At 47.5% G+C, this 10,070-nt stretch overlaps 1 protein-coding gene across 1 annotated transcript in view; it reads right to left on the reverse strand.

The window, feature by feature from the left end:
* Positions 1–10,070, reverse strand: part of TOMM20 (translocase of outer mitochondrial membrane 20) — a 115,095-nt gene that overhangs the window by 55,308 nt on the left and 49,717 nt on the right. The window lies entirely within an intron of this gene.

A 10,070-nucleotide genomic window follows, 5' to 3' on the forward strand; every position in this document is an offset into this window, starting at 1 on the left:
ACAAAAACAACCCATGAACTTTATTCTTCCACTCCTGCTTCTGCAATCTTCTGGCTGAGCCATTTACCTTTGTGTACACTTCATGACAGCCACATGATAGCAAGGCACACAGACACTTATCTAAACCTCACACTTTGCAGCCTTTCTTCTCACAGTTAACACTTAGCTTGTGAAGAAAGTCATACGGTCAGGCCCAGAGAAAGAAGAACTGAGAGCTGCTCTCAGGTTAACATACCCCGATCCTCTCTCTCCAGTGCATTTGCTGCTGCTGATTCAGTAGGAGTACAGTAGGTCCCCTTGCTTCAAATGCTGACCACATGCATTGATTAAGAGGAAAGGTAAACAGACAGAGTGGATTTGTTGTTTCTGGAAAGTGCTGTCTGGGAGCTCTGCCACGGGAGCATAGTGCACTGAGTGGGACATCCCAGCACTTGTCACATTCCTGCCACTCCCTAGATAAACCATGTCTTGCTTCCCTGCTCCAATGTCCGCTCTGTAAAACGATTTTCTCCTGCCAAGCAAGCTGCTCTGCAGCTGGGAGGCAAAGCCACTGTGCTCTATTTTTTATCCCCAGCACACAGTGCCTGCACTCAGGAGATGCTTTTCCCCACCACTCCAGCCCCACCACTGCACAGCTCATGCTCCAGGGACCTCAGTAGTGGCTTTGCACCACATTTGCAATGGGGATCTCTCCCTCCATGAACTCACTGGAAAGCTGAGGCTCAGGCAGTCCGCAGACCCTCTGAGCACATCTAGTTCTAGCATAGGTAGCACTGGGCAGTCACCTTTCCCACAAGGAAGCGACCACTGAGTCCAAGGTGCCATCTCTTTTCCTTGCAACTTGAATGGAATTGTTAATTTTAAAAAAATAAGTGAATTGCATTCCTGCCATGTTAATTAGTTCCTCCTACATAGTGCTCTTCTTCCAATAAACTAAATGGAATTGATCATACAAACACACCAGCAAAATAACAAAAAAAAAAAAAACCAAGCAGGATTTAAACATCTCCAGAAGAGAGAAAGAATGTATTTTCCTAACATCTCTAATAACAAACCACAAAGGAATAAAATAAATGTGATTAAAACCAGAGATAGCAAGCAGCACACATTTTATTGCGGTGTTTTCACTTCTTATTTCTTTTTAACAAGGATAAAAATTAACTTGTGCAACCTCCGCCAGGAAGTGAGTGGATCTTTGAACTCTGCCATCTGGCTAGTGGAATCTGTATTTTCGTCGCCTCGGGTTACAGGTTAATCTTGCCAATTTTTATTATTTGTAGAGGTAGCTGGCCTCTGGGAAGCTTTTATGGTCTCTGTCACAGAGAAGACTGCTGCCAAGCAAATCACACGCGTGAAACACTGGGGCCAGCATGGTGAGGACAATGAGCAGAGGGGAAGAGAGAGTGGAAAAATCCCCCGAAAAACAACAGTTCTGGCTAATCTAAAATTACCCCTTTTATTACAAGAGAAGAGGTTGCAACACGCACTGGTGAATTTGCCTCACATTGCTAGTCAGCGCAGACGGGAAGGCTGAACCTTCCTACTCACGGTGGAAGTCAAGCCCGAGCATGCCCAGCAGCTGGGGAGCCCCACGTGATGACAACAGCATCCAGCTCCATCTGGTGATGTGCTCCCAGTCCCCTCCGGGCACTTTTCCATCTAGTCTTGCAAGCAGCTGGATCAATTTACTCTATCCTACAGTGCGCTGCACAGGCACAGACTGAAATTATTACTCATGGAAATCCCCTCCATCTCAGTGCTTTGAACAAGGAATCAGGTAGCTTTCAAGCTCCTGACAATTAATAGCCTTTGGTCAAGAGAGAACAGTGCAAACATGCTGGGAGCGATGGGTTTCAAACCAGCTCGCTTATTCTCTAGTAAATTAAAGGGAGTGGGCGGTGGAGGTACACAGTAATATTATCCAGTACAGTGTGGTCTTCATTGACGTCAGCAGGACATTTTTTTCCCCCTCTCTTTCTCTCTGCCTGCCTGCCTCCCAAAAAGAGGCACATGGAGGTTAACTGTGTAACAGGAGCATAGCTCTCATCACTGAGAAAACCTCCAGCTTTCCATAAACAAAGCCAGAGTGCAGATGCTACCCTACTGTGAATGAGCAGCACCAACATACATGCAAGTCATTTCAGAGGAGAAAAAAACCTGTTGGATTGTGAGGATTTACAGCATGTATTTCTCTTCAAAGTGCATGATTAACCATTCTGACTAAGACAATGCTCTTCCTGTGGCTAAGAACACATCCTCATCTCAGATTTTCTTGAAATAGCATATTTGACCATGACCTCTCCACACAACTGCTGTACCCACCCCAGCATAGCTCTGTGGTGTCTGTGACTGTGTTTTCTCAGTCTCACTAAACACACCATTTTCCTCTGAGGCCCCCGTACTGTAGGCTGGAGGCATTATACAGTAGCTGCCAGCTTTGCATTGAAAACACACCAAGAAGTTCAGCAGAGAATTTTTTATATGCTTTCAGCAAACTTCAAAATGCAGTTTTTGCGTACGAGCATGTACAGGTGTACACTTGCAACCTTGTCATACACTGTTATTTGTATACTAAATAAAAGGCAGTTTAACAGGAAATAAAAGGATGTACAACACCAAAACATTGCAGGTAGCAAAATGGACCCACCCTAGGCCTGAAGGCATCGCCTTCCAGGAGATACATAACACTACAGTGCCCATATTTTCTATGTAAAAAAACCCATGAAATGCAGAAAGTGTTTGGGCCTGCATTTTTTCAGGATTGCAAAAGACAAAGGGGACTTTCTTACAACAAAAAATGTGTACTGAAGCTGCTACACCAGGTTCTGACTCAACAAAGACACATGTATACTTCTTAAAGTGAAAGATTTTTCCAGTAATCAAGTGGACTGAATGAGCTCATCGTGACCCTCTGAGCAAGTTTTCTTCATATTCGTTTTGAGCAAGAGAACAGCTTTGATGGGTGTTTGCACTCATTTGACCTTTCCTCTCTTCCCAAACTGTTGTTCCTTTCATGAAACACCCTTTCCATTAGACTCCTCTTGCTGAAAGGAGCATTTTTTTTCTTCAGTATGGCCACAGGACTTAAGGAAATGTCACCAAAGCATTAAAAATCAGGTGTGTTAATGAAAAGATACTGCAGGCATTGTCAAGTTGCAGGATCACCAGAGCAGGCAGAGGTAAAGAGGACTGTCCAGGAAAGCTCAGACACACAGTCATTTCACACACACACACAAAAATGGCAGACAGTACATCCTTGTGCAAGGAGGCTGAGGGGCGTGTATGAAAGTGGAAGACCGTGACTCACTGCAAACAAATTATGCGATCACTGACGCTGACATATTCTCCCTTATCCTTCTATATCGTAGTCTCCTGATTTCCTTCTGATCACCCACACAACTTGGTGTCATTCTACCCTGCTGTTCTGAGGCGCATTTTGTGCTACTGGTTTAAAGCTACGAAACTTAACATGCTGCTGTAAAGGTTGAGGAAGAGGTGTTGAACCAAGCCATGTTTGGCAGGGGTAGCTAAGATTCCCTCGGGACCACAGCTACAGACTGGGCTTTGCTGTAAACACTGCTACTACTCCTCCCGCACTAGCCTTCAGGGAACGAGTCACAGATTTTTACAGATAAGCATTGCACACTGACTTCTCTTTGACAACAGTGCCTTTCAGGATTCATTTGAAATGCTCATCAGTGTGTTTTGGAGGGAAAAAAAAAAAACCAACTAGAAGGAACTAGTAGCTCTGTGTAATTAAAAATGAGTGTGGCAGTGCCCGTGGGTTAATGGAGCTCCTATCTTCAAGTTGCCACTCCTGACTTTTAGCCACCAAATTACTATTCTTCCTGCAAATGGAAAGTTCCTATCACTTTACACAGTAGGCAGAGATGATTACCCTCTGGACTTTGAGAGAAAAGGAGTACTGGTGAATATACAACTCTGCTAAACAGCAGAGTTTCATTAAAAAAAAAACAAACAAACAAACAACCCACTCTCCCATTTTCACATTCAATAGTGGTAGCCCAGGCGGCAGCCTGCTTTCTTCCATGGTCCCACCAAATCACTGGAAAGGCACCCCAGAACTACATGGCTTCTTGCTCTCCAGCTGAGCATTTTAACACCTTGGCTGTGGCCACAATGATCTGTAGCATGCTGTGCCCAGCCACAGCAGATGAGGTTGAAAGGAAATTCACAGGCTTCACCAGTTCTCTTTTTCAGCTATGGAGATGTGGTCAAGTCCTGGACACACCAATTTGTGGAGTTATCTTCAGGCATCCTTGGCTACCCCACCACGTGAGTGCAAAGCTTCAGCCCAGGTTTCAAGTTCCAAGCCCTGATGGTGAGAAATATAGCTTGGTTTGCTCAGTTTGGGCTGAGGTTGCCAGGTACACTGGTTTCATGGAAGCACAGGATCCAATGGCAGCTCTCAACTCCTGCCACCTCGGCCACCAAACCAGCCATGGTCTGGTTGTGTGTCTGAGCCACAAGGCTGCACCACTTTCCTGAAGACAGGAACAAGACCACTAGGCAGAGCAATGCCCTGTCACTCCCCCACAAATGCAACATAAAAACCTTAACCATCCCACGAGTCAGGCCCCTTGAAAATGTCTTTTGTCATTGCTTGTGATTGCCTCTGACCAATCCTGGTGAGTGGCATGTGGAGGGAGAGGGCTGTGCATCTCAGCCAGCAGGCACAGGGTCCTTTACAGGGATGCCTCTGAACTATTATTGCCACCATTCTCCTTTACAAAGTCTTCAGTGAGTTTTCCAAGATAGTATTTTTGTGACCAAACAAAGGTCAGAGTCCCTGCTTGATAAATCAGGGCTGGTTTGTGGGCAGGTTCAGCTGACAGAGTCATCTGACTGGTGCAGCTGTGCACAAACTGAACCATTTCCCGTCTTGTATCTCTGTCAGGCTGGGCATGAAGCTCAGACATCTGCTAGTTCCTGAATTACAGTGTACACACAATAACGGACGTGCCCTGCTTGGGGAAGCTCGTGTATTATTTTTCAAGCTTTGCATCGATGACACACACAACTGGACCTCAGTGTCCAGTCACCAAACCTGCTGTGTGCCGCTGCCTCCGCTGCTAAAATGAATGGTGACTTCTTAAAGTTGTGACTCCCCAGAAAACCAAAAAAAAAAAAAAGAAAAAAATGTGCATTTCCTCTTTTCCATCTTGCCAAATCCTTCCCTCTGAGAAATTATGCAAAGTCCTGCTAAGTAGCACTGTATCTATAAGGAGGGCAGCAGGCACAGCCATTTTGCCCACAGCCTGCTCACACCTGGCAGAAATGCTTGGGGATGGTCCATAGCCAGCTGGTGAGAGCCAGAGCAACCCTGGGTTTTGGGGGGATTGATGTAAACCCCAAACTAGCATGAGGAGAACTCACCCCGCACCGCTGCCCGTGGCACTTGTCAGGAATTGTGCCGAGCATCTGCCTAACTGGTGCCCCAGTGTGCCTTCGTGCCAGACCGTGGCCCGGTGCAGGAAGCTGTGGCTGCCAGATCCCAAGCGAGCTGTGTGGTGGTCAGGGTGCCTCTCTGGACCCTCAGACGCCACTGACAGGGTGGGCAGCAACTGAGATCCCCCACTGCCAGCACCGGGGCCTGGGTGAGCTCTCACCCCACAGCTCTTGTCCCAGGAATGAGCCTGACATCTCCCGTTCCGATTTCCTTACCAGCAACACCGAGCTGCACCACTTTGACCTTTTCAGCAAAATCTGCCTGGACGTTTTGGCTCTGCCCCCCTCGCAGCCTCAGCAGAGAGGGAGCTGGGCTGGCTGGCTCCTCAGAGCTGAGCCCCACTGTAAAGGTCAGAGAGGCTCAGCCTGCCCTGCCACTCAGGCGGCTGCTGGGCCTGCAAACTCAGCTGTCGTCTGCCCAGGACAATGGCTGCTTGGAAACGGTACAAATGTGATCCTGTTAATATAACAGTTTGGAGATCATAAGGCTGTGGGGGGTTGCAGGGACAGTCAGGGTGCTCTGTGTTGGCTCCTTCCCAGAGAAGAGTCTGCACAAGAAGCTGCTTTTAGGGATGATCACTTCTTGGAGCTACCTACTCTCACACTCAAAGGGCCAAAGCCTTGTGTTTTTCATAAGCTACTTGGGTCTGCTTGAAAGAAACAGTAAAAAGCCCCAGGGACTCAGAAATTATAAGGACAGGAAAAAAAACCCCAAAAAAGCATGTGAGCACCTATTCCAACCATACACAAATTGCTTCAGTATTTTACAAGTTTTGAAGAGCAGATGTATACACTTTGTAAATTAGCAAGCCTGACCCTGAAGCCATCCAAAACTCATGATCAAAAACTTCTGAGTATCTAAGGCACAGGTGACATCATTCTCCAAAGGGTTCTTTCATCTAAATCAACAAAAAGGTTGAAATTTTTGAAGCAGAACAACAACAGAAGCCCTGAAAATTTGCTCTGTGCACTGGGAAACACGGTACATAATGGACAGACATACACACACACAGAGTCCCCTCAGCGTGAGAAGCAAAACTGCTCCCATTTTTTCTATACTTACAGGGTTAAAATGACTCACAGAAAAAAACTACACTGCCTGTGTTGCACAAATATCCAGAAATAAAATCTGTCCCTTGGCCTGTGTACCTTCTGCCTGCCCTCCTGCATTTTGTTTGGGGACTGCAGACATGCCACAGGGACATGGCTGAGGGGGTGCTGCCACCCAATGCTTCTGCAGTGCCCCTCACTGTAGTGCCCCTGAGTCTTTCAGGGACTGTAAGATCTCTCTGACCGCCATCACACCCCTGTCAGGTACAGAAATGTTGGGATTCTCCATTTGCAGCAGAGAACTGAAGACAAAGACTCCAAGGGCTCACTTTGAGACAACTGCATTGGTTCCCATTCCACTCGATCTGCCTTGCCTAGGCTTCATGCCTTTCTGCCAGCACTGCTGAGCTGCTACAATTCATGCTTTGGTGTGTCAAAGTTGTCTGATCCCAATTTCAGCATACCCTAACGTCTCAGAAGGCTGGACCGTGGCTACTACCAAGAGAGCTCAGGTTTGCTCACTTTTGCCAGCAGCAGTCACAAGGGCTGTAAGAGCAAGTCATGCGGCCCAATACGAGCAAGGTCCATAGGGCAAAGCAGTTGAGGCTAAGGATATGACATCCATGTAACACATTTTAGGGGTTATGTCAGACTAGCTGCAGTCTGGCCTTACAGACTGAGGTGGGAAGCAGCCAAGATGCTCCTGGAGAGTATATTTCAGTTTAGTTTCCTCTAGAAGGAAGCCAGCCCATGCACTTGAGGCTATCCCACAAGGTGAGCAGAAGCAGAGTGTGTGTGAGGAATCAAGGGGTTTGCTCCACAGGGCATCCCCAGCCTGAACTGAGCCAGTAATGCATGCACTTCCAGCTCACTCACAACCAGGCACAGAAGTGGAAGAGTCCCAGCACCATCACTCATCAGATATAAACTGACTTGTATGAGCAGCCCACGTGGATCCAGGCACCCTGACACAAGGCACCAAACATGGGGGGCACTGCTGAGGAGGTGAAGGAGAGTCAAACGTGTTCAGGATAATATGCTTGCCAGTGCTGCAGAGGAGGATGGACACAGAGGGACAGTCCCTGCCTGTGCACACTGGGATCCCACAGGACAGGGTTTTCCCTACTGTCCTGTCTCCACCTGTGCTCCCAGAGGCTGTGTTGATGGAGGACAGAGGTGCTTCTCAAAGCCCAGCACTAGCCCCACGGCCATGTGGAGGCTTGGCCACCTGGGTGGGTGCAGTGTGGCACAGGCATTCAGCTCAGCCCCAGCCTCCACCAAGACAAGGCGGTTGGGCAGGCTGGGCTGCAGCCCCAGCAGCTCCAGAAAAATGCTGCTGTAAGAAGGATGTGAAACCTCCTGATTGTGAAAGCAGGAGGTGACAGTTCATGCTCAGGCAAGGGTGATTTCACTGCCAGCATGAGATACAGTTTGCTGCATGCTGCTAGGAGTGCTGGGGTTTGGGCAGGCAGCCTGCCTGCCCCACTGCACCTCCACAGAGCTCTCCTCCTAGCACAGCAGCTATGGCAAGCCTCCAAGAGGATCATCCATCTTTACCAGCCACGATAGCCAAAAGCATGACCAAGGCCATCTCCAGGACCCAGCACCTAACACTGCTGCAAGACAACTGCTTCAGAGCTGCTGTGGTTTGGGGACGAGATTCTTCCTTTTAGTAGTGCATTAGGGTTTACTTTAAGAAGGTACCAATGCCTGGTCTAAAGCATTGCTGTAGCTGCAGGACCAGACACCCTGGTCCTGCACCAGACACCCTGGGGTTAGACAAGTGTCTGCAGATTATCTCAGATGAGACTCAGATAAAACCAAAACTGCTATCTAAACTAGATAGCAGTTACATAAGTTTATGGAAGTTGTCCATGAAGGATAGGAAAGATCCTGATGCCTCTGCCTGCCTGGCACCCACAGCTTCTCTGGCTGCGTTCAGGGAGAGAGGATTTAGGATGGCATGCCCACACTTTCTCTTCTATCCTAACACAACTTTGAGGACTTCTTTGTACTCCAACCTCCTTTCTTCCTGGGACAACTTAGTCTCCAGTGTAACCAGTAAAGAGGCAGATTTTCTTACCCAAGCTGACCCTCTCATGCTGTGGGACAAGACGTGTTCCTTTTCCCCCAGGGAAGGGGTCAGCTCTTGGGCCATGGATTAACAAGATCCCACGATGGCATTGCTGATGAAATTCCCACATCACCAAGCCATGGACTGAGCATGAAGCATCTCCCCACCAGCATGCCTGTGGGCACATGGAAAGCTGCAAAGATCAGAGCCTAGCATGACGGTAACCAGCCACTTGTGCACCACTGAGGACATGCGCTGAGGTGAGCTGGCTGCCCTATCTCAGAGGCTGTGGGATTCAGTTGCCCTCTCCCACTGTCTGCATATAACTCACAGTGGAATGTGAAAGTCCATGCTGTTAGACACAAAAGGTTTTTCTTTTTCATTGCACCACTCTCTGGCTGCTTGAACCCAGCAGCTGTTTAGTCGTCCCTATCAACGCTTGAATAAGGCAGTTGCAAAGAAAAATATGTTGGACTAAAACAGTGGAGGAAATATCAGTCAGTCAAGGGGCATAAATATTTAAGAAAATGCATCAAAACAATGGAATGGGGATAGAAGGGGTTAATGCTTATTTTTAGAGACCTATAGAACTTAACTTGTCATATCTTTGGCTTTATAGGGAAGAACAAAGACAGGGCAATAAAGGGAAACATCTCTGACAAGAAAGGTGGTGTAAAATCGGGAAGGTGCCAGGCAGCACTAGTTTTGAGTTTCGTTAAAAAGCAGAGCCAGCTCAAACAGCCAGATGCCCATGAAATGTTATTTTTGGACACCATTTCAGAACTGACTTGGAGGGAAGTGTGACATTTACTGAGTCACCTCCACCACTTCCTGCAACACCTGGAGTTTACTTCAAGGGCTCTCATTTAGATACTGAGAATTTGCTCACTGTTCAGGCTGAAAATAACACCGTTTACTTTCTTTTTTTTTTTTTTTCTGCAGAGCTCTGCTGAAAGCATGATCTGTGATGCAACAGCAGCTGTGGTGCAGCTCCAGTCCCCACGTGTAGTTCACACGGCACAATGAAAGAGCAATTTAAAAGTTGTCAGTCATCTGCTGCTTCTCCCAGGAGGTAAACAGCAACACGTAGCTGCTCTCTCCTTGGATCCAGTTAACTGGTGATACTAAGACTTTCTTTTTCCAAGCTGCCCGAACCACGTTGCATCCTCAACACCGATGGAGCTTTTTGCCATTTCCTCTGCCTGCTACAGTAAGCAGTGGCCTCCTCAGCCTCAAACACATGCTGCAGCATGGACTGAAATCATTTTGCAGGAGGGCTCTCAATCTCTGCCTTTGCGAGGAGTCATTCAGAGCTCCCATGTCCCTGCCTGCTCCTGCCAGAGGCTTCCAGGGATCAGGATCCACAGCCCCAAACTGTAAGCAACTTCAAGGAAGAGGAGTTGAAAAGAAAAGCTAAATCTAGTTTAAAAAAATAAAACCACTGCCACACACAAATATTTCTTCAGCTTCATATGTA

This window comes from Colius striatus, chromosome 2, assembly GCF_028858725.1.
Source record: "Colius striatus isolate bColStr4 chromosome 2, bColStr4.1.hap1, whole genome shotgun sequence".
NCBI classification, from domain to species: domain Eukaryota; kingdom Metazoa; phylum Chordata; class Aves; order Coliiformes; family Coliidae; genus Colius; species Colius striatus.